Genomic DNA, 25406 nt, shown 5'->3' on the forward strand with positions numbered 1-25406 from the left:
GCCAGGCACACTGCGAGCCCTTTACAGAAGGCATTTCACCCTCCTGGCGACCCTGCGCGGTAGGCATCCTTACCTCCATCTCCATTTTCCCGGGGGGAAGCCGAAGTATTGAGGAAACAATTGCCAGGCCATTTACCTCCACAGCCCCTTGCCGCACCCCCCCCCCCCCCCCATCAATACCCTGAACATCCCCTTAGAATACTCTTAAGGAGCTTACCAGACAAGAATGAAGAATTCAGTGAGCTTAGCTTCAACTTGGCGCCTCTTACCGTCTCTACAGAACTCCAAGGGATCAGAGTGCGCCCCCTCTGCTTCCAGGGGCACCCCACTTCCTAACACCTTGGAGAGTAGGTTGGGAGAGAAGGAAAGGAAACTCAAGAGGTTCGCGGACGCCAAGACGCCAGAGGGTCTCCCTGGAAAATCCTTCTGTCTCTACAGGGAGAACGCTGGGCCCGAGGCGGCTTCACTTCCCCAAGCTGCACCCGGGGACACCAGGTTTCTCTGCTTGCAAAGCTCTGCGCGACGGCCACACCAAAGATCCAAACCTTGGGTAGAGGCCAAACGGTCACTTCCCCGCCCCCCGGTGCAGTATGCAAATCCGAGCACCAGGAAGTAGCTGGGACCTCCCGGCCGAGCCCAGCGACAGTCAGTTCCTCTCCCGCCGCGCCAGGCCGCCCACCGCTCGCTCCTGGCCGTGGCGCCTCTGGGCCCGACGCGCTGCAGCCTCCAGCCCGGGCGGCGGGCAGGGCGGCCGCGCCACGCCGGGCCCGAGCCCGCAGCCCCTCGCCGTGCAGGGCGTCCTCGCTTCCCGGCCCGCAGCCCCTCTCTCCGCGGGCCCCGCCGGGCCGCCCCGTCGCGTCCCCCGCTCTGAACTCAAGTCACCGTGGAGCGCCGCGGCCACCGCCCCCGCCGATCCGCAACTTCCACCGCGAGCTGGTGAGTCCCAGGCGTGGGCAGGGACGCTGCGGCGGACAGAGCGGGGACCGCGGCTGTGCCACTGGAGGGAGTCCGGGGCGTGGGGGTCGGCCCTGGACGTGGGGTCGGTCGGCTCGGACCGCGGGAGCCAGGGGCGCGCGTCGCTCCCCGGCCGCCCTGGCTCCAGGTCCCGCGGTGTGGGCACCCAGGTGACTTCAGTCTGTGGGTGACCGGACCCGGGGGGGAGGGGGGTGGGGAGGAGGCGGGGGCGGGCGGCTCCGCAGGTGTCTCTGCCGCAGGGCCACGCAGAGGTGTGGTGGGAGGGGCGGGGGCGGGCTCACCGCAGGGCCCTCTGGCGGGTACCCGAGGGGAGGGCCGGATGCAGTCCAGCTCCGGCTGATCCCGGAGCGCAGCGGGGAAGCCCCTCTCCACGCGGAGACGGGGCGCGCGCGCGCGCGCGCGGTCGGGATCCTGGCCGGGACCCTGTCGGGGACTCCTCAGGTTGCACAATCTGGGCTCCCCCCTGGGCTCTGGATCCCGAGAGGCAAGGGGTGGGGCTCGGCCCAGGGCGCTCTCCCAGGCCCGCAGGCAGCTCCTGGGGAGCGCCGGCCGGAGCGTGACGTCGAGGGGCTGCGGCGGAGGCAGCTGGGCACCCTCCCGCTGAGCGAGGCGCCTCTCGGCCTGCAGAGCGACTGTGCCGTGCCTCCGCCTCCAAGAGGAAACGAAAGTTATTTTTAGAATTCGGGGGTTGCCTTTCCTTCGGCTAGCGGGGAGGGTGTAAAGCGTCAGTTCCCACTTCCCTGCGTGCGTTCTCTTGACCGACTGTGTCAAGATAATTGTGCATTTGCAATGTGCCTTCTAATAGCCCGCCTGGCCAGCGATCGTGTGACCGTGTCTCCAAATGTGCGCGCACGTATGTATGCGTGTGCGTGTGTGTGTGTGTGCGCGTGTGTATCTTTTTTACCATCCAACTTTTTTACCATCTCAGCAACACGAGTTGAATGCGGGCCTTACAAGTTCCTAGTTGAGTGTGAACTTGGGCCCATGACTGAAATTCCCTGTTTGGGTGCCCTCATCTGTACCTCCTGAGCCGTTTATTGCACATAAAGCCCCAAACACGTCCTAGGCATTTCATGAATGACGCTATTATTTATTGCAATTTATTCTGAACATAAAAAAACGAGGCTCCCTGGTTCTTTGCAATTTGATGATTTTTTAAATCTGTCCGTTTCAGCCACATGGCCTTATTGGTAAGTCTGCTTCATTTACCAGAGGTTTGCTGTCCGAAAAGCAGGACCAGGAGTCTGGTTCACCCTAAGAGCTAGCCAATAAGGATGTGTGACTGACTTTCGATGTGTTGGCTGCCCCCAGCCGGCTGTAGGGATCTGGAGGGCAGGGGTGTCCTCTCTGTACTGGGAACCCCTCCAGCAGTGTGGCGGGGCGTAGGCACTGACCGTTCAGGCATTTACTAAGCACTCAGAGCCCTGCCCCAGGACGGTAAGTTCTGCTGGAAAAGGGTGGGACTCAGATAGTGCCCGGATTTAATTTGGTGGTAAGGATGTCTGGAGGCTTGAAGAAATATCATTTGATCACATGAGGCTAATGGTAACTGGGCCTCTGTGGAGGCCGAGTAGGGTCATCCTCTTGCTGAGTGAAGGGTGGAGGGCCGGGTGTAAGGGGAAACAGCAGCCAGCAAACCTGAGTTTGGGTCTCGGAGCTGTGATTTTGGATATGTCACTTGGACCCTTAATTCAGCCAGCCTTTCCTTTATTTCAGTAATCAGAGTTCGAGTATGACTTGGCCCCATGTGTCTAGTCTAATATTAGCAACTACAAGAAAGCTCCATTGACAGCAACTTTATCTGTCTTGTCCGGAAACACTAGCCCTGGAGCCTGTCACATAGTTGAGATCGCAGATATAGAAGAAGGAATGGAAGGCAGTCTGCTGGTCCTGCACACGGCAGAAGGAACAGGGCTGGGGTTCCCAAGGCATTTGAAGCCTACTGGCCCTCCGTCCTGGTTTCTACCATGAGGATTTGGGGGATTTTTTGGATTGCTAAGTTATCCCAGGGCTAGTGCTCTAAGTGGAAAGCTCCACTCAGGACTGGGGATTCTGCTGCATTACCTGGAGAGGGGGCTTGATTTGCAGTATAAAACAAAGCCTGCAAAAGTTGTTTGCCCAATCCCAAAAGACCAGACCCACTCTATCTTAGAGTCATCGGTGCTGGAAAGGTATGTGGAGAATTTGCGATATTGCTTGCCCCCTCTCCTTCCATGGCATTCTTTTAGCAGCTAAGTAGTCCAGTGATTTTCAATGGTCTGCAAATCCATGATTTTCAAAGCCTTTTACAAAATTCCATGGTATTTGTTTTCAGAAGTCAATCACCAAACATCTGAGTTGCCAGTTGGTTCAAAAGCATATATGGAGTTGTCGTTTAATCATTTTAAACTGTATTATCCATAAACCCATACTAATTTTAAGTCTATATAAATAAGAAGACAGTGTGTACACATGCAGAGCATGGAACATTGTTACAGCTCTCTCACTCTGCTGATATCAATGACCTCCATGTCTTCAGACATGGATAGTATTAATATTGAAAGATCACCACCATCATTAGTGGGAGCATTGATCAATGACATGTCAGACCTCTCTTGGGCACTTCTTGGGCAATCATGGTGCCAAAATCTTTTGCTTACCCAGGTTCTGAAGCCTTCCTGAGCTCTGAATTCATTTGACTCTCTCATGGCCCCCCAAGGTTGGCAGGGACAGATATAGAAAAAGAAGTTTGGTGACATGTTCGAGGTCACAGATCTGGTTAAGTGGCACTATTGGGCAGGGTAGGTATATTTTCTGGCTCCAACTTTAGGGCTTCTCCCCCTTTTCTACCTTTGGACCTGTAGTAGGTACTCATTTACTTAAAAGCAAAGAAATTATTTTATCATTTAATATACATTTTTATTTATTTATTTTCTAAAATTATTTTTTTTAACAGATGCATCTTTTTTTCTTAATATATATATTTTTATTTCAGAGAGGAAGGGAGAGGGAGATAGAAACATCAATGATGAGAGAGAATCATTGATTGGCTGCCTCCTACACCCCCCCACTCCCCCACCCCTCACCCCCCACCCCCCACCACTGGGAATGGAGCCTGCAACCTGGGCATGTGCCCTGACCAGAATCTAACCACGACCTCCTGGTTCATAGGTTGACACTTAACCACTGAGCCACACCAGCCTAATATACATTTTTAAAACAGCATCACAGGTAATTTTCTGCCATCACTTGGTAATTATCTCAACTAAGTGACTAATCCCTCAGGACAAATGAGCAGGTGCACCAACTAGGGTTCTTAAGCTGGAATGGAAAGATGAGCTTCTGTGCTTTCCCCATGGCTTCCTGCTTGGAGAGGGAAGATCTCTGATACCGGCCAAGGTGGCAGGGCAGTTCCGCTGACTACCATCCGGTGCCTATTGGTTAATGCAGAAGTGCCCACATAATTCTTTGCAAAGGAATTCCCTCCAGTTTGTTCTCAATGAGCCTCCTTATGTGGTTGTTATACAGGGTTGGGCAAAAGTAGGTTTACAGTTGTTCGTATGGAAAATAATACAACAATTAATAAATAATAATACAAGAATAAGCTGTTTTACATACTTACTGTAAACTTACTTTTGTCCACCCCTGTATCAGTGAGAGCATCATTCAGGGTGAAGCTATAAAGGAGATAGGGCCTATAGGATACACATTAAAACATGAACCCCATTTATTGAGCGCCTGCTATGAGCAAAATGCTGTCCCAAGCCCATGCTCCAATAGATAGACAGACATTGCCTCCATCTTTTAAGATTGGCAATGAAAACTAGGACATAGAAGAGGAAGTTGTGTTTTTTTGTTTTGTGTGGGGTTTTTTTTAGTCAGAAATATTGAAAGTTTTCTTACAGCTGCCTAGCTTCCTGATGCTTAAATTCTAAAATGTTGAGTTCACTCTATCATCATTCCTAAAATTTCCTTTGAGTAAGTTCCCATCTGGTGGAGAAGCCCAAGTGTAGAAAATAATGTGGAAATCTGCCAATTGAGGAATTCGAGGTTTGGGAACAGGCCAGCTGAAAGACTGGGACCTTCTGTGAGACGTCTTTGGCTTAAGTTAGCTGGAAGAGCTCTCTTGCAATTTAGAATTGCAAGTTGACATAATTACTTGGGATGATGTGTTAAAAGGCTCGTCCATGCTGACTTGCAGGGGCCTCTAATGGCCTTTGCCCTTCATCCTTGCACTTCACTTTCCCCGAAGTACTGAATAAGCTGTCAACTTTCCTTCTTTGCCACAAAGCTACTTCTCGAAAGTTGAATTGACATGATAGGAGTGGACCATATAAGGGAAGAGATTTTTCGGTTAGTCTCATTGTAGCTCTGTTCATTTTTTAGAACGCTGAGATATATAAATTCCATAAAGTTACACAAATAGGATGCATTTTCAGAATCCATTTGAGAGGGTGTTTCTTAATGCTCTAGGCTCTGCGCTTGATGAGCTGTAGGACCCTGGGAAGAAGGCTTTATTCCTGTAGCTCCGGGGGTCTTTTCCTTTTAAGATTCACACTTTAAAGTCAGATATTGCCGGGCTGCCGACACCCCCACCTTTCTGTGAACATCTTTACTGACCATAATCCATGCCAATCGGAAGCTCTTTGCCGATTGGAAGCTTCTCCCCACGTCACCTTCCTCTCTCCATTGGGACACCAGGTGGCTGGGAGCTGTCACGACTGCTTTGGGCCCACTTTTCTGTGCTGGTAAGAGAGCCCAGTGAGATTGGAGAGATGGGGCTGGATTCATTCTGCCCCCCCCCCCCCCCCCAACTAGAGCAAGGACATCTTCTTGGTGTTGGGCCTTTGGGTGCCTCCACTCTTCCTGTAAATGTTAGCCCCCCCGGAGGGGAGGGGAAGGGAGAAGCTGGTTTTAGAGCCACGTGGGGAGAGGGAGGACCACTTCTGCTTTCCACTGGGGAGCCGTGTCACGGAGAGCAGAACTGCAGCGAGAGGCCTGAGAGAGGAGGCCCGAGGGAGGAGGCGGCGGCGAGGAAGTGATACTTCCTCCTGCTTCGAAGGCACCAGGCCTGTCATTTGCCTGCAGCCCCACCTTTCTTACCACCAGCGCTGCTTTTTCCGTAGGCTTCGCTTCGTTCTGCCACCCTCTGCTCTGTCCATTCTCCGTTTGCCCTTGAGAAAGGGGCAGGCAGGGAGGGGGAGAGAGAAAGAGAACGAATCTAGTCATCAGTGCAGAGCCTTCTCTGGCCAAGCCCATGGTGGCCATGTTTGAGTCTTCACCAACAGAAGCATGTACATTTTGAAATTCCCCATCATGGAAACCATTGTGAAACTCCTAAGTAGATGTTGTGAAATCCTTTAGTGTGTAGGCAACCTAGTAATTTCATAATCCTCACTACAATGGTTGGGGGCTGTCTTTAATATTACTTAAGCGATAAGCCTGTGGTTAAATTTTTGGGGACCGAGCAGTGGCTTTCAGAGTCTTTGACCACAAGCCAAATTCCAAAATGTATTTGACCTTGTGCTCAAATGCACATTTTTCTGAATGGGGGGTGGGGGGGGTGGGAAAGCTTGGTGGAAGAGCCACTCCTTCAGGTTATGTGGTCAGAACAGTCCTTCTGAGACCAGCTTGTGAGATCTGCCAGCATTTAACGCGGACAGAGGCAGGCCCAGCCAGTCCACAAGCTCCAGTCCAAGAGGAAGTTTATTAAACAAATACAAATTAAGACACATCTCGACAATGGAGTACCTTGTAGATATCTTAAAAGCGTATTAAATTACACTTACTAACATGAGAGATATTTTTTGAAAGCTGAACCCAAACTGATAAGTAATATATAATACCATTTCTGAAATGAAATATTTACATGTGGGACACAATCTGTAAGCTATGCGTATCACTAATTTTTATATGAAAGTTTTAATAGTGAATATTTCTGAGGGATGGGCGAGTGCTGATTTTTTTTCTTAGGTACATGTTATTTTTTTTTTTAATAAAAAGGAATGTTACTTACATGACTTTAAAACAGCAGTATAATGAGCAATGACATGGAGCCATCGTGACTGCAGAAGAAATGCAGGAGCCATCAGTAAACTTTGGAGTAAAAGTGGCTATTGTGACATTTGTGTGGGTGGAGTTGTAAGCAGACCGCCTCTGGAGGATGTAAGGTGCTATATGTAATGAAAATAGAGGTATTTTCTTTCTTTCTTCTTAATCTTTTTAAAAAGTTAATTTTAGAGAGAATGGAAAAGAGAGAAACATCGATTTGTTCCACTCATTTATGCATTAATTGTTTGCATGCCCTGACTGGGGATGGAGCCTGCATACCAGGAGGACACTAACCAATTGGGCTAACTGGCCAGGATTTATAGAGATATTTTCTTAAAAAACAGTCCATTTCTGGTATTTAGTTGGAGCAGGGATCATTCAGAGGCCAGAGAACTCGGTCTGGCAATGTGGTCAGAAGGCATGGATCACCCTTGTTCAAGGCATGGAGGATCCTTGTCCAGAACTAAATTTTGGATTTTATCATATAAACATAGGGGAATCGTTGGAGCCTTTCAGTGGGAAGCCTATTTTTCTATCACAATCAGCTTCTTGCCTAGACTTCTTCATCATCGGGTATTTATGATGGTGATAAATCATGAAGAGACAGACAGTGAGCGTCACTTACTGCTTTGAATAGGTGGATGATTAACTGAGGAACCCACAGGGACTTCCACAGAGATTAACATGAGGAACTTGATAAGTGCCCTAAGTGGTGTTGATCTTGCCCAAACACTTATCTGTATCTTTTTGATGATGGCAACACTATTGAAGAAATAAGCAATTTGGAGTTGAGGGCTAAGTTTCTGTAGGGTTACTATTTTCCTCTTTATTTTGAAGGAGATTATGTTGTAAAGCAGCAGCTTACTGTAGTGTTGGAATTGTGCCTTTGCTATATAAAAATAGTTTATTAAAAGCATCACCATAATTAGGAGTGGCAATATTTGGTCAAAATGACGTAATTTTCAATTATGCAGGTAATTACTTTGTATGATCAGATTTAGCATATTTAATATCTACTGTATTTGATGTCTATATTACTATTTAATAATATTAATAAGTCAATTGTTAACATTATTAATAAAATTAATACATGAATAACCAGTGCTGATTATTAATTTTAAATTTGAGAGGAGATAGTATAATACAGTGGAAAGAAAACAGGCTTCCAAGTTAGACAGGTCTGAGTTCCTGCCTAGGATCCAGTGCTTGTGACTATAGTTACTTATTCTCACCATTTATCTATATATATAAAAAGCCAGCGACCGGAACGCTGTAATGACCAGAATGACTGGTCGCTATGATGCCCACTCCGGCCAGTGAACCGGCCCAATTGGGGGTGGGGCCGGCTGTGGGGAGGGGCTGTGGGAGGTTGGCCGGCTGGCCCCACACCCAATTGGCCCCCCCACCCCGATTAAGGGTGGGGTGGCCAGCCAACCTCCTGAAGCCCCTCCCCCCACCCGGCCCCACCCCTGATCGGCCCCCCCACACCAATCAGGGGTGGGGTGGCCAGCCAACCACCCACAGCCCCTACCTCCAGCTGCTGGCCCCTGATCGACCCCCAGACCCCTTTTGGGGGCGGGGCCAGCTGGCCCACCACCCACAGCCCCCCTCCCTGGCTGGCCCCACCCCAATCAGCTTATGGCCTTCTCCCCCCAGCCAGCTTCACCCCTGATTGGGCCCCCCCACTTCGATCAGGGGCAAGGCCCATGGCTACTGCACGCAGTCTCTCCCCGCTCAACCCTCCCGGCCAGCCTGGCCCTGATTGGGCCCCAATTGGGGCGGGCCAGCCAGCCAACCTCCTGCTGTCTCCTCCAACAGACAGGCCCAGCCCCGATCTTCCCTGATCGGGACCAGGCCAGCTGGACCCCACCCGTGCACAAATTCGTGCACTGGGCCTCTAGTTTTTCATAAAATGATTAGAGGCCCAATGCACGCAATTCGTACAAGGGGCTCAGCCCTCGCAGCCCGGCCCACTGATCGTTACAGGAAGGTCATTCTGCCATCCAGTCTAATGAGCATATTAGGTCTTTATTATATAGGATGATAATAATACCCACTCCTCAGGTTTGTGGTGGTGGTTAACAAAGCTAATATATAACCTCTTAATATTGTCTCTGGAACACTGTAGACACGTAACAAAAGGGTCCTGTTTTTATTACTAGACTGTGGGCTTCCCTCTTAGAGGGGAGAAATTCTGTTCATTCCTTCCATCAACAAACATACAGTTGACCCTTGAACAACATGGGTTTGAATGGCATTGGTCTACTTATTTGGGGATTAATAGTATATTTGATCTGCAGTTAACGATCAGTGGGCCGAGGATAGGGAAGGCCAACTGTATGCATTGTTCTGTGTCATGTTATATAAGGGATTTGAGCATCCTCCAGGGGTCCTGGAACCAATCCCTCACAGATACTAACAGGGGTGATTGTAGTTAAATTTTGGGGGAGTCAAAACTTATATGCAGATTTTCAACTGCATAGAGGTCGACAAACCCCCTCACCCCCCAGCATTGTTCAAGGGTCAACTGGAGTAAGTAAAATGTTTATAAAATGAAGTAGTCAGGGAAAAGTTCAGAGTCTGGTGGGGAAGTCAATCATAAACCATCCTATTTACCACAGTGTTTGTTTACTAGAGGCACAGGTGTTTGGTCAGTTGAACTTCTGATCTGCCTACAAGGTACCGGAAATTGCCAGAGGTTACAGGGGTCAACAGGATGGTCTCTGCATCCACAGATGCTGGAAATAGTGGGGGCATGGAGACATAAACATGGTCTTCAGAGTGTGATCGATGCTCTCCTACAGTACAAAGTGCTCTGCCAGCAGAAGGAAGGGCTGGTGGCCACAGTGAGGACAAGATGCTGGAGCAGGGTCTGGTAGGGGGAGAAGGACTTCTCCCGCTGGAGGCCTTAAGGGAAAGTGCAAAGGTTGTGAAAGAGCCTGGGGATTCCAGAAAGGCGAGGGTTCCCCTGGCCTGGGGGACAGGGATGGACTTCGTCCTTAAATAATGAGAGGCTTCGTAATATGGAGGGTGACAGACAAATATGGAAATGGATGCCATCCCTAGCTTCAAATTAATGTTGTCTTGTGGTCATCAGTATAATCAAATACACACTGTAAGAGTTGGTTTTTGTCTTTCTGGACCACACTGACTCTTTGAATTGTTTAAAGTGTAATGGATGCCAAATATATATTAAAAAGAAATTTTACCAAATTCAATTCCATTAACTGCCTGCTTTTTGGTTTTCAGTTATTTTTAAAGTTTTAAATAAATTAAGATAACCACTAACTGAGGATTTAATTGTAATTTTCCTTAAATTCCTTTCCAAGTCAATAATTTTCAAGAGTATCGTAGAAAACTATTTCTGAATGCTTTGGTGATTGTCTCTCAAATGTTGCATTGTTGCTCCAGGTGTAACTTTTCAACTAAGGTAGTGCTATACAATCCAATTGAACAAATGACTTGTCTCCTCTGGTGTCAGGTGTCAACTGCTAGGCTTTTGACATCACCTGTCTACCTGGTATCCAACATTAGCATCATCGAATCTTATAGAAGGAAGAGATTTTGGTGGTGTATTTCACACATAGTCCTTAGCAGGTAGTCACTTTCCCTTGAACATTGGGTCCCAAATGTTAGTGTCTGCCCCAGCTGATTCTAATGCAGGTGATGGAAGTCACATTATGAGAAGCACTGTGACAGGGATATTCCTGTTGCCCAAAGTGGCTCATTTCAATTTTTGGATACCTATGGGTATTAGAAAGCTTTTTCTCTCATGCTACACTATTTTATTTCCATAGTTTCTGCCTCTTGGTTCTAGTAGCTGGCCCTCTTTTCATACATCTGAAGCCAGCTACTGTTGGACTGACTAGCCATTCACTGTGGCTGTTAAGTGTGGGATGCACAGGAATATTGTTGACTGCTTCCCACCCAACACTATTACTCCACTTCTCGTCCTAACAGAACCAGATTATTTTGGGATTCATTGTCTCCCCTGAAGTTTCAGCAGAAGTCTTCTCCATCTCCATCTATAAGTGGCCCTGACTGGACAAAAGCTCCTGTTCTTCGGTTTGGACAGTAATCAGAAAAGCGACCCTGCTAGCGGTTCTCAACCCACAGGTTGAGAACCGCTGCTGTAGAGCCTAAGGCCATCGGAAAAACCAGATATTTACATTACGAGTCATAACAGTAGCAAAATTACAGTTATAAAGTAGCAACGAAAATAATTTTATGGTTGGGGGTCACCACAACATGAGAAACTGTATTAAAGGGTCGCGGCATTAAAAAGGTTGAGAACCACTGTTCTAGTCACACAGTTGGCGTGGCATTAATGCTGATAATTGGGCTTCTGTAACCGTAATTTATTTTTAAATGTGTATTGTGTGTGAGACTTTGTAGTGAGTGCTTGGGAAGAAACATAAACATTGTTAAGTATGAGGTTCCTTCCCTACAAGAGTGTATTGTACTCTAATCTCTCTGGGCTGTTCACAGGACAGAAGGCTGACAAATTAATTTGCTGTGGTTGTGGGCGGGACAATACTTTCGTGCTCAGGAGATCCCTGGGCACCTGAATCAGTGCATAGAAACCATTTCCGGTAAGGAGGGAGGCAGTGTGTGGGGTGGTTAGAGCACAGGAAATGGAGTTAATCACATTTGAGCCAAATTCCATGTCTGTCCCAACTTAGCAACAGGGCAAGGTGCCTCAGGGTCCTCTATTTAAACCTCAAATGTTGGGTGTGAGGATTCCACGGTGCAATGTGCAATGGATTCAGAGCTAGCCACACGTGAGGCAGATGGCTAGTGGTCGTCATTGTTATTGTTATTATCAAAAGAAAGTTGCTTAGGGTCGCTACTGTCAAACAAAACCAAACAGCCACCCAAACAAAAGCAGAAAATAAGTGTTGGTGAGGATGTGGAGAAACTGGAACCCTTGTGCACTGCTAGTGAGAATGTAAAATGGTACAACTGTTATGGAAAATGGTGTGGCAGTTCCTCAAAAAAGCAAAGATAAACATGGCCCTGGCCAAGGTGGCTCAGTTGATTGGCATCATCCCACACACCAAGAGGTCACCAGTTCTTGGTTGGGGCACATGCCCGGGTTTCGGGCTCAATCTTCAGTAGGGGACGTGCAGGAGGCAGCTGATAGATGCTTCTCTCTCCCTCTCCCTTTCTCTGTCTCTAAAGTCAATAAAAACATATTTTTAAAAACTAACATAGAATTACCATATGATCCAGCAATTCCATTCCTGGATATATACCCCGAAGAATTGAAAGCAGAGTCTCAAAGAGACATTTATATACTGATGTTCATAGCAGCGTTATTCACATTAGCAAAGGGGTAGGAACAATTCAAGTTTCTATCAATGGATGAATGGATAAACAAAATATGGTGTATCCATACAATGGAATAGTATTCAGCCTTAACAAGGAAGGAGATTTTGACCCATGCTAAAACATGGATGAACCTGGAGAGCAGTATGTTAAGAGAAATAAGCCAGCCACAAAAAGACAAATACTGTATGAATCTCCTTATATGAGGTACTCAGAGTAGTCAGATTCATAGGGACAGAAAGTACAATGGTGGTTGTCAGGGACTGGAGGAGGGGAAAATGGAATTGCTGTTTAATGGGTCTAGACTTTTAGTTTTGCTAGAGAAAAAGAGTTCTGGAGGTGGGTGGTGGTGGTGGTGATGGTTGCACAAGAATATGAGTGGCCTAGTTGCCACTGAATTACACACTTAATGGTTTAGATCTAAATTGATATGCTTTTTTAAATCACAATTTAAGAATGATTTTTTTCAAAGTTGCTCGATAAGCAGACATCTGTACAAGTAGGTGAGAGTGGTCTAGAGGATATTTTATTAAGTTTGATAAATTCCCCTTATTCCCACTGGGGATTAGCCCATCAAGCTGACTGGTGTTCACTTTTTTGAGGCATAAGGTCTTTATTTAACTGTATCATTTACTACGGGGCCACGTGGATTGATGGCTGACAAGATATTGAAATGACTGTGGTGCGTGTGAGAGACAGTCTGATCACTGAGAACGTTAAAGGTAGAGATTTGCGGATTAGAGAACAAGGAGGAGCTTTCTAACCACCAACGTTGGCTCGAGTATGAAGGGGTCCTTCTCCGTCATTAGAAGTTTGTAAGCACTGTCTAAGCGAATCTCTTACAGGACATTTTAGAAAAAGTTGAACTCAATGGCCCTAAAAGATGCTTTCTGATTTGACAATTCTGTTATTTCTAGCCATGTATACTCACTGATTCTAAATTATAGAATAGGAAAGAATATTTTTGATGGGGTTAAGGGCGAGTTTTTAAAGAGTTTCCCCAATACTGGTGTTTTTCCCCCCTTTGATATAAGTATAACATACAAATGGCTAATGACAGAAAACAGACAAGTCTAACTCAAAGCAAACCATCATGTAACACCCCCAGATCATAAATCAGAATGGTGCTCACACCCACTGCCCCTCTGGGCACCCCCAAACACTCTCTCTCCTCAAAGGATCCTACCATCCTGCTCCTAGTTTTAGTTTAGTTTCCAGTGTTGGCGCTGTAATAATAAAGGGTAAGAGATTGAAAAGCAGCACAAAGCCATTTGGTTTGGCAGATAAACAGGTTTTCGAGCTGTGGGTTTGGCTGGCCCAGGCATCTCTGTGTGTTGAATTACTGCAATGCAGGCAGAGACTAGGTCCTTGTCCTGTTTTATATGCTGGTATTTAGCTGCTCAAATTCTCACAGGTGAGCTTGATCAGAGCCTTACTCAAATAGCATTCATTCAACCATTAGGTAATAAAATTAGACGGCAGTAGCCATCTATAGCTTGTTTTTTTACCCATCTCTGCATAGCTAAGTATATTTATAAATGCAAATTTATAAATGTGGGTGTGATAAGGGTGGTTTCCAGTGGCCCACATGTAATCAAACATCCTGCTGCAGAACACAGAGCCAGTCTGTACACAGACATTGAAAGTACTGACTGGCTTTGTGCATTCAGTCATGATTTTCCTCAGTCAAGGAGGACTCCCTTTTCTGATGTGAAGGAACACAGCATCTTTATTACTGACTGTTTGTTCTGCCTCATGTAGTTTTGACATTTATTTTTGTTAGGGGTGAGAGAGAGCCATGGTTTGACCTGTGGAATTTATTAATCCATGAAGTAATGCTTCATTTATTCATCATTCAGAAAACATTTCTTGGATCCTCACTGGTCATGAATATGCATGAGTAGGACTTGCAGTCACATTCATTAGCTCTCAATAGCAGAATTGTTCCGTATATACTCAGGAAGTTAAAATATTTGAAAAACTAAAATGAGGAGTAGACATTTCTATTTCATAGGCAGTAAGAAGAACACACACAGGTAGCAGGGTACCGAGGTGTTTCTTCCTGTGAAAAGGTCTCAGTTGTGATCAGATCAAGGTCAGGAGTAACCAGGAGGCAGTGACTGCCCGCCGCCCCGTTGAATTTTCCTCAGGCCACAGTTTCTGATGCTTGGCATCTCTGCATTTTCACTGCTGGATGCTACAGATTTGAACAAGGAGTGAATCTTGGGAATGGAGGGAGGAACGGATTAGACCAAGGACCAGAGCAGAGTAATTTTCCCATGAAGATGTGCATGCCTCAGTTGAGAATACAAAAAGAAAAGATGGGAAACAACGTAGCTGGATTCCTTACTTATCCTGCTGAAGAGCGTAGGGTGTGCATTAGAAACAGTAGGGAAGCTTGTAAGAAGCATGTGGCTCCAGATGAACACTAGGGCATCTGCGAGCATTGTAATGCATAGTCACTAATGAAGAGTCAGGCTTTAAGCCATGCTCTGTCATGTACTAGTCTTGGGGGCGGGGGGAGGGGGGCGGCATCAGATGAAGTTCCTTAAGCTCGTCTGGCCACATTTTCCTAATCCATAAGACAGTAATTATAACGTGCCTGTCTCACATCTCACCCAGTTGTTGCAAGGATTAAGTGAGGTAATATCCCCGAGAGCTCTTGGAGAAATCTAACTCAGGACACACTTTGGACTATGTTTTGGGTTCAACTTTAGTACCTTTTGCCTTTTCTTGATATGGAGGGTCTCTGCCCGCTTCTGCATTTATGGTAGGTACCCCTGGACTGTTTTGATTGGATTCATTCATACTTCACCCCGAGTCCTGGGTGACACTGAGTCTTGGTGTACACATCAGATGCAGATTCATTCTTTATAAAATGTTGCAGAAGGCAAAGGGAATATATTTTCTTTTTTAAAAATATATTTTATTGATTTTTTACAGAGAGGAAGGGAGAGGGATAGAGAGTCAGAAACATCGATGGGAGAGAATCATCGATCAGCTGCCTCCTGCACACCTCCCACTGGGGATGTGCCCACAACCAAGGTACATGCCCTTGACCAGAATCGAACCTGGGACCTTTCAGTCTGCAGGCCGACGCTCTATCCACTGAGCCAAACCGGTCAGGGTGGGAATATATTTCCTTTTATTAGTAGGCAATCCTTAAGCATGAGAGATAAAGCAATTAAGAAAAAAACTAGTTTTATAGATCAAGAAACAGTGAATAAAAACCTTGCCTAATTTGGTAGAGCTGTGTCCCCAGGCTCCCTTGCCTCCAGGTAAATATCCCCCTCTTCCCCACCCTCCACCTCCAGGGAAATAATCGCAGTCTGATTTACTGGATGGAGAGCCGTGCACAGACTGGAGAGCTCACTTTCTGCAGGCTCCACACCCACGTGTATCCTCTGGTTGACCTCATAGCAATCCTGGCCAATTTCCTCCTGACAAGGAGATGAGGAGCAAACAGTACATTAGAGTTTTGATTCATGTGACTCTTATCATGTCACGTAAGTGACAATTCAGGTTATCGATTCAGGAAAGTAACTTTTTCGCTATTCTATCTTAGATAGTACTCTCCCCCCTCTTCAATACAATAATAAATGACACTGTGCCTAGGATCTTATTAAGTTAAAAACACTCTGAGAACAGGAACTAGCTTTTCAGATGCTGAGCACACCTCTAACTTCACCTGTGGCTTTTACAAGGGCCTTGACTGCACCCCGAGTTCTAACAACAGTCCAACTGGTGGTCCCCACTGTCTCTCTCTTGTATTGGCTTCCTCTACCTTGGTTTCTCCCCTACTTTAATGGAAAACCTACTGCTTAATATGTACCCCAAACTATTTCAAAATCCCTTTAGTATATGGATATAGCACTCTAGACCATCAGAATAACTTTTTAAGATTAGTAAACAATTGTTTATTATGAAAAGAGTAACAAAAATTTAAATTAAAGTAGATTTGATTTTAGGAAGTAACTTTTTTGTTTATCAACTTAAAATTTTGGCTATATATTTCTATTATTTTAAATAGCTATGTAGATTTATTTAACCACCATCATAATAAGGATGTAGAACAATTCTATTGCCCCCCTCCAAAACAAAAACAAAAACAAAAACTTCCTACCTTCTGACAACCACAGATCTGTTTTCTGTCCCTTTAGTTTTGCCTTTTCTAGAATGTAATATAAATACAATCATACTGTATGTGATCTTTTTTACAATATGGCTTTATTGAGATATAATTCACATATCATAATTCACTCATTTCAGGTACACAATTCAGTGGTTTTTAATACATTTACAGAGTTGTGCAGCACTACAGTCAATTTGAGAACATTTTCATCACTCCAAAAAGAAATGCTGTACCCATTAGCAGTCACTCCCCGTATCTCCCAACCCCCATACCTCCTTGCCCTAGGCAGCCACTAATCGACTGTCTGTCTATAGATTCCGGGCAACTGTTTTTGACCATATTTTGTGCATGGCTTTTGATGTTTCCCAGACTGAACAGTTTCCAGTTTTACTAATTTAACTTTGCAGGTGAGGTGTAGCTTATAAGGCAATTTCTATAAAGCTTAATATTGTTGGAAGTGGGGACTTGATTGTGTCTTTTATCAAGGAGGATACTCAAAATCATTATTTTCTTTTAGATCTTATACTTAAAAACAAAACAAAACGATGGTGCCTTGGAATATTACCTACACTGATATATCCTATGCTGTTAGCATTTCACTTTATGCTGTTCTTAACCCACCCACCCCCACCCTTCTCTGCTTAATTTGGTATATGTAATAATTCATGTTGTTTGCACAAAGAGTGACAAATAAGGCTGGTAGTTTGAGGAGAAGACAATAAAGTTGCAAAGAAGAAGAAAAAAAAACAAAACACACACACACACACACACACACACACACACACACACACACACACCAAATTAAAGGTCCTCTCCATGAGAATCCTCCAAAATGGTCAAGGGCAGAGTTAGTCATACTGCAATGGAAGTTATTTGGGAGGGAATCCTAGAAAGCTGAGTTTTCAATTTTGAGGGTAAACTGTGGGCATTTTGTTCTGCTGCATTCTGCTGCCCAGCTCCCTGCTGTCTGGGGTGATGGCGGTGCTCTTGATTCCTGGGGTTACCTTGAGGAGTGTTCTCTTTGAGCCCCAGCTCCCCCACCTGGAGAATGGACAGGTTCATAGCTTCTCATAGGCTTTCCCAAGCATCAGGTGAAATACGATCATTTGAGCCAGTACTTCTTAGTAAATCTGTTCTTTGTGAGAGGCAATGTCATGTAGGGATGATGGACAGAGGGACCCGGTCATGTGACCTGGCTCCACATTTGGAGGTATGAATTCCCACTGTTGGGGATATAATCTTAGGCAAGTCACTTAACTTCTCCTAGTCTCCCTACGGCCATCTGTTACGTGACAATGAATAAAAGAAGGTCTTTTGAAGTTTAGCTGTGATTATTTATGTGGATGTACTTGAAACATAATAGAGGCTTAACAAATATTTAGTATTTGCTTTTCTCTTTGCTAAAGTAATCATTTGGGGGCCATTGTGGTCTTTAGGGAACTTATTCTGTGCAACTATAAGGAAATTTCTGAAAAGATTATGATAGTCTGAACTTCGATGCACACTTGGACTTTATCCAGCACTATGTTTTGAAATTCTTGTTGAAGCTTAGAAGCACAGTGTGTTGCTGAAAGGGAAAAATGTTTGGTGAACGATGGACAAAGGAGAAACCCACACCAGGAGGACTTAAGTTTTCCATGCGTGGTCTCCGCGGGGAGCTAAAGGAACTTTCTGGATCTTAGGGCCTCAAATCCAGACGGTCTTACTGAAGACCAGCTAATGACGAGCCACGGATCCCATCTGAAATAGTTTTCTTTAGACTAAAGACTGATGTATGAGGACCAAGGAGAAAAGGGAGCAGGGAGTAATTAGTTTTGGCACAGAAGGGAGAGCTATTTTCTCTCTTAATTGGAGGAATTTTATAATGATGCCACCACAGTTATTATGTGTTTCACTTTTATATCAGGCAGTAATTTACTTTTCACAGAAAATATAATCAAAATAGCAATCATTTATTGAATGTGTGACCTTTGTTAGGTGACCAGTTCCTTGAGCTATAATTCACATACCAGATAATTCTCTCATTTCAGGTATATAATTCAGTGCTGTTTAGTACATTTACAGAGTTGTGCAGCCATCAAAGTAAATTTGAGAACATTTTCATCACTCCAAAAAGAAATGCTGTGAATGTACTAAGAACCACAAGGGTGTGTTATTGACATTCTTGTTATTAATAAAGGAAACCAGGGCTCAGATAGTAAATAAATTTGCTCCTTTAGCTACTAAGTAAATGGAATCTAAGGCAGCTTGACTCTCAAGCTGATGTGTTTTATTTAACTTCAAAAGGTCATTTAAAAAAATCATGATTATAATACGTGCAGGGTAAAGTTCTTGACTTTAGTTTATCAAGTTGATGTTATACATTAACTTAAATGTAAACACAGGACAATATGATTGCTCCTGAGAGACTATTAGTAAATATGGTGCAGCAAACATTTATTAAGCTTACATGTGTATCATTCATTATTCTAAAGACTTGCTAAGTTTTTGCTCATTTAATGCTCACAAGAACCTTATGAAATTGGTACAGTTATCATCTCTGTTTTGCACATAAATAAAGGTTAATTGACTTGCCCGATGACATGCCGCTCTCCTCCCTCCCTCCTTCTGTCCCTCCCTTCCTTTCTCTGTAAAATCAGTGAACTTATCCTCTGCTGAGGATTAAGGGGTTAAAAAAAAACCCACAAAAAACAAAAAGGACAAATAGTAACCTTTTGATATCTCTTTACCTTATCATACTGCTACAAGATCTTGGACTTTGAAAAGTTAAGATTATGAGTAACACATCAGCAATGGCAAAGCGTAGGACAACAGGCAAAGAATGTACAGATCAGGTGAGTTGCGCAGCTATCTTCAGCTCATCCCCCCTCGCTTTTCCTTGGCATTTGCAGCAATGCGTTTAGATGCCTGAGGTAAACCAACTGAATCCCCAGGAAGCAGTGGCAAAAGGCCATTGCTTGGGCACTCCATGACCAGATGTCTCCATAGGCTCTTTCCATTTCTGAATGATTGCTTTCTAAAAAGAAGTGAAAAGAAAAACGGATACGATTTCAACTTTCCCTTTAAAAAGGAAAATGTATTAGGATGGCCTCTACTTCCTTTCATTCCGGGCGTGTCAGGTGACTCTAAACAAAACCCAGTTTTCTCTGGCCTTGACCAAGTCGATGTAAGTGGAGGTGTTTCGACATTGACTTGAACATCAAAGGAGCTGTTTAATGCCAGTGTCAGCCCTTGCTCTCATTCGGGGGCTCATGCAGGGTCCTTTTTGTACACCTTGTGGCCTAACTGGATCCACTTCTGGTGATCTTCCTGGACTAGTAGTCCCCAAATATGGCAGCTTAAGGCTTGGCTTCAGGCAGAGGTGCTAGGTCACTGTTGTTTTCAGTGGGGCTGGGGGTGGAGCTAGGGAGCCTTGTATCAAAAGTCTTTGTCTTTTCAGAAGGAACATGGAGGGATGCACTTAAATAAATCCCTTTGATGATCAGTTTGGGCCTTTTGCCGGGCCTGTAAGAACCTTTGGGCCACAGAACCACTGCCCATCCTAGACTGACCACTGGAGATCTTCCCGAGGCTGAGCTGGATGCAGCAAGGAGAGAAGTCCCAGCTGAATAGCTTGTGCTAAGTCATTACCTATTCGAGGGCCATACAAAATTATCAACTTAAAAATAGCCAAACATTTAATTAACTCACCCCTAATGCCTTGGCAGGGCCAGACCAAATGATTTCTCCGGCTATACTGCCCAAGGGCCTGAGGTTCCCCACCCCTGACTAGTTGCACTTCCTGGCTCAACTAAAGATAAACAAGTGAGAAGAACCTAGGCCAAATGGGGCATTCGGACTGTGATTTAGGTTAATGTGCTACCCCAGGAAGTGACAGATTCATTGCTGCATAGACACAGGAAAGAATCTGGCAGTTAGAGAGCCACCTGAGTCAGAGATGATGTATCATCATTTAAAAAATCTCTCTATGGCAGGTCCTCCAGTAGCATCCTTTCATCATAACATTGATTTAATAATAATAATAATAATAATAATAATAATAATAATAATAAACAACATTGATTCTGGGCCAGGGCCACTGTCTGTGTGGTGCATGCACATTCTCCCCATGTCTGCGTGGGTTTTTTCCAGGTACCCCAGTTTCCTCCCACATCCCAAAGATGTGCACATGAGGTGAATCTGGGTGACTACATTGTCCCTATCTGAGTGAGTGTGGGTGTGAGTGGCCCTGTGATGGAAGGCGTCCTGCCTTGCTCCCTGAGCTGCTGGGATTGGCCACAGGCACTGGGACCCTGAATTTGAATCATTTTATTATTATTACTTGTTTTTATTCATCTTTCTTAAATGTATGTATCACTCAAGTTTATATTAGTGTCTAACATTAGAAGTGTTTGGGGTCTTTATTTAGAAGTTTGTGGTGTTTTTATAACCAGAAATAGGCTGTAGGAACTTAACTCTTGACTATATCTATCAGCATAGGGTAAAATTAGTTTGGTTATATGTCATCTCGCCTAAAGTTGCAGTTTCCAAGACCTATCAACGATGTTAAGTGAGGACTTACCGATTTATATGACTAAGATGGTGTCTTCACAGTAGAGCAAATAGAAAAGAGAAGCCCCTTTTTTAGGTATTTATTTCAAGAACAAAGTGAGCTAGTGGGGAATAATGAAAATTATTTAGGCTTTTGTATGCAAGATGCAGAGTAAAGTTGGAAAAGATAAACTAAACCTCAGCTCAAGAGAAGAATAATGAACTGAATTACTTCTAATGTTTTGACTATCCTCGTTTCATGAAATAAACAGATTGGAAATTTTCTTCTGTTCCAAGTTTTACCTTTAAGGTCAGGGGATAAATGATCTAGGAAGCTGTTTTTCACTGTACTTTTTATTTCTGTGTTGATAGAAATTCCAGTCTGAATACATTGGGATTCATTGAGACCCTCCCATTTGAAAGTGATTTGTTTTTTACTTATGATTAGTCTGCCTATTGTTTGTTTATCTAGAATTTAGTGTTTTGCCCTTTATGGAGATCTTGAGGTTTTCAACATGAAGTAGCATTGTTTTATCAATCATAAAAATATTTGTTCTCTGAAAGGTGGCTATAAACCATAAGATGGAATGTTTCTTGAAATAAAGGAAAAATGATAGTGTTATAATTGATAAACCTGAGGTAAGTATGAGTGAATAATGTTTTTCATAAAATATACCCCCAAAGCTAATAATTTGTAAATATTACTGTTTTCTTTATGTCTATAGTGTAACCAAATTCAGGACTAGATAATTTCTAATTTTGTCTATCAGATTTTAGAACAAATGATTTTGAAAAGATAACATTTACAGAAGCAAAAATATGATATGCAAGTTGACTTTACTGCATACTAGCAGATGCTTTTGCAATCATGGGCTCTATTTATCAATCAGAGCTTTTATTAAATTCTCCTGAGCATTTTTTTCTGTTTGAGTTTAGGTATGGGGTTAGGCTGGCAGTGGATAATTACACACACACACACACACACACACACACACACACACGCACACACACCCTTGAATCAGAGCATGGAATTATGGGATAATTACTGTGACAGTTAACCAGCAGGGAGCCTGAAGCATTTCCATTGCTATGATTTAAATCTTGATATGGAGTTCAGTATTTGATAAAGTTCCCAACACTATTGGATTTTGACTTTTTCCCCAAAAGTAGGTGAGGTTGTAGTGTAGGGATTTTCTAGAGGTTCTCAACCCTGGCTGCTCACTAGAACCAATGGGGAGCATTTAAACCACCCATGCCCAAGTTGCACCCCAACCAATTAAATGGTAATTGTGTGTGTGGGGGGGGGGGTCGTCCAGGTTATCAGTACTTTTGAGAGCTTTCCCTGAGATTCTGCCTGTGTACCAAGGTTGAGAACCATTTCACTAGATCCAGCCAATGCAGAATCTTTGGGCTATTATAAGAAAACCTTCAGAATTAGGATGGTCCTGTTCAGATCAATGAATTAGACTGAGATGCGCCCAGAATAGCTGCCTAGCTAGAAAGGTGACCTCAAGGTACCCCCCCCCCCTTGAGGAAAGACAGCCACATGGGTACCAGTTAGGAGGGTGGATAGTTACCTGGGGCTAGAGTGCATGCTCTGCTCAACCTCCCCCATGCATTTGAGAAACATCTGGAATGGGACAGGGACACACCACCTGATGAGACACCCTTACTCACCAAAACAGCATTGTCTTAGCCGTGTTGTAAGCCAGAGGAGGTACACAGAGCTTCTCGGGCTCTGGGGACCTCACAGCCAGGCCGGGAGTGTCTCACATGTGCAAGGAGTCTGGACAGGGCTCCAGCAGCTCCTAGGGTTGCCAATTCATCGTGACTTCTGCAAAGTAACCCACGGAAAAGAAAGGAGTATGCAGTAAGAAACCAGGAAGTACCATAGTTCCATCATAACTCATCATTCAGTATTGTTTTCTTCTTTTTATGTACAACAGGTTGACTGATATGCTCAGAAATGGGGCATCTCTTTCATCAGAGGGTTGGGATGGTGAGGTCTTTCCTGCGAACTCTAGGCAAATGAGATCGAGTTGCTCTTTCGCCATCTGTTAGAATTCCTTATCAGGATTGGTGGTGAAAGAGTATGTGAGGGTGCTTTAAAAAAAAAAAAAAAGGAAATAAGTGAATTGAACTCCCATTCAAACTCCAGCTGACTCAGAGATGTGAGCCCTCCTGCCTGTGGGGATCGAGCCCTGAGGAAACCAGGAACCCTGTCCGAGGGGTATTTTCCTCTTCCTGCATCACTCTCCATTAAAAAAAAATAGTCAGTTGATCAGTGGTTAGAGTGTTTGTCTAAGGACTAAAGGGTCTCAGGTTCGATGCCTAGTCAAGGGCATATACCTCAGTTGCAGGTTCGATCCCCCAGCCCTGTTCAGGGGTGTGTGGGAGGCAGCTAATCAATGTGTCTCACTCACATCTATGTTTCTCTCTCTCTCTCTCTCTCTCTCTCTCTCTCTCTCTCTCTCTCTCTCTCTCTCTCTCTCTCTCTCTTCCCTTCCACTCTCTGAAAAGCAATGGAAAAAATATTCTTGGGTCAGGATTTTAATTAATTAATTAATTAATTAATAATAAGGCTGACAACACTGACATGCTGGTCAGGATGTGGGGAGACAGCCACTGCAGGAAACCCTTTAGCAGTTCCTTATAAAATTCAGCTTACATCTACCTCATCTCTTAGCAGTTGCATCCCTAGGTATTTACACACACAAAAAAAAAGAAAAGAAAACATGTCCACAAAAAAGATGTGTACAATGATGTATATAACAGCTTTTTTTTTTCATAGTAAACTTTTGAAAAATCCCTGGAAATGTCTCCAATATTCATTATCAGATGAGTAGTTTAATACATTTGGATGATATAGTCATCAAATGAGACACTACCCAGACAAAAAAAAAAAAGGACACTTATACATGCAACAACTGGTTGAATTCCAACACATTATAGTAAGTGGAATAAGTCAGACGATGAAAGTACAACCTGTATAATTTCATGTGTATGAAGTTCAAGAACAGTGATTGCAGGGAGGGGTGGCTTCGAAAGGGACCCAGAGGACTGTTGAGGTGATAGGAATGTTCTTTCTGTATGTTGTTTTTTGTTTTGGAAGGAGGAGATGTGGGTGTAGACATAGATCAAAACCGATCTCACAACATTTAAGAGCTGTGTATTTCACATTATACATTTTTTAATGGTGGTTAATCAAAATTTATTTTTCTCGTTTTTTCTAAATTGTGGTAAAATATATATAACATGACATTTACCATCTTGACCATTTTTAAGTGCACTGTGGCATTAAGCACATCCCCATTGTTGTACAGCCATCACTACCCTCCATCTCCAGAACACTGCACATAAATTTTACCTCAAGTAGAAAAGCAAACTAGGTCCTGGCTGGGTAGCTCAGTTGGTTAGAGTGTCGTCCCAATTCACCAGGGTTGCGGGTTCTATCTCTGGTCAGGGTACATACAAGAAGCAACCAATGACTGCATAACTCATAAATAAGTGGAACAACAAATTGATGTTTCTCTCTCTCCCCCCTTCCTCCCTCTCTCTCAAATCAATAAATAAAAGTTTAAAAAAAAGAAAACTAAAAATAATGTCACAGAGTGAGGTCCAATGAATCTGTGACTGAGGCATTAACCTTGTGTGTACGTGAATTCAGCCAACCCTGACATTCAGGCTGTCTGCTTTGCTCCAGGGCCCCGAAGCTTGTCTGACATGCCTCTGTTGTGGCACCGGTCACGTCTCATCAGCATGAGCACTGATCTGCCTGTTTCTCCCACTCTTCCCTGCCCTCCAGAGGGTAAAGACTGCCTTGCTCATCCTTGTTTTCCGGGCATCCATGTAGGGCTTTCATGAAAATGTGCTGAACACCAGGTGGTCCCCATGTCAGAACTTGGCTTGGCACATTTCCAAGTTTTTCCTAAAGAAAATATGTGCCCATATTTTTCAGAACTATATCTGTAAAATAGTCAAAGAAACTATGGGAGGATTTAGAACCCCGAAATGGGAAGCTTTTAGTAGGACTTCCTAGAACCATCTGCTTCTATCTAACATGCATGCGGTGTCTCTTTTCTTCTTTCCCGCTGGAGTCAGCGTATGGATCCCCACCACCCGCCCTGTGACTTAGGCACTTGCCTTCCTGCTGTGCCTGTGGTTTCCTGTCCTGCCTTCTAACGGTCTATCTAAAGAACACCAAAGGGCCTGGATGGCCACTGCAAATATTTCATTCTCCAAGCAGCTCAGAGAAGCTGAAACCAAAACTTCACACTTTTCTTCTTCAGAAACCCCACAATTCCAAGGAATAAGGACGATGGGGAAATAGCGGGAGGGGTTATCATATGTTGCTGTTGACAGACACGGCCTTATTGCTTTTTAGCTGGTTCACAGATGCTCCAAGAGCAGC

The 25406-nt window shown here is 44.4% G+C and overlaps 1 protein-coding gene across 2 annotated transcripts in view; it reads left to right on the forward strand.

Annotated features, from left to right (window-relative positions):
- Window positions 1-614: 614 nt before the first annotated feature.
- The window catches only part of LYN (LYN proto-oncogene, Src family tyrosine kinase), a gene marked incomplete at its 5' end in the record, with an annotated part of 99450 nt that continues 74658 nt past the window's right edge, over window positions 615-25406 (forward strand). For both annotated transcript variants that reach the window (XM_079796049.1, XM_079796050.1), the window contains one exon: window positions 615-936. The remainder of the gene's footprint in view (window positions 937-25406) is intronic.

This window comes from Cnephaeus nilssonii (genome assembly GCF_951640355.1).
Source record: "Cnephaeus nilssonii genome assembly, chromosome: 18".
NCBI classification, from domain to species: domain Eukaryota; kingdom Metazoa; phylum Chordata; class Mammalia; order Chiroptera; family Vespertilionidae; genus Cnephaeus; species Cnephaeus nilssonii.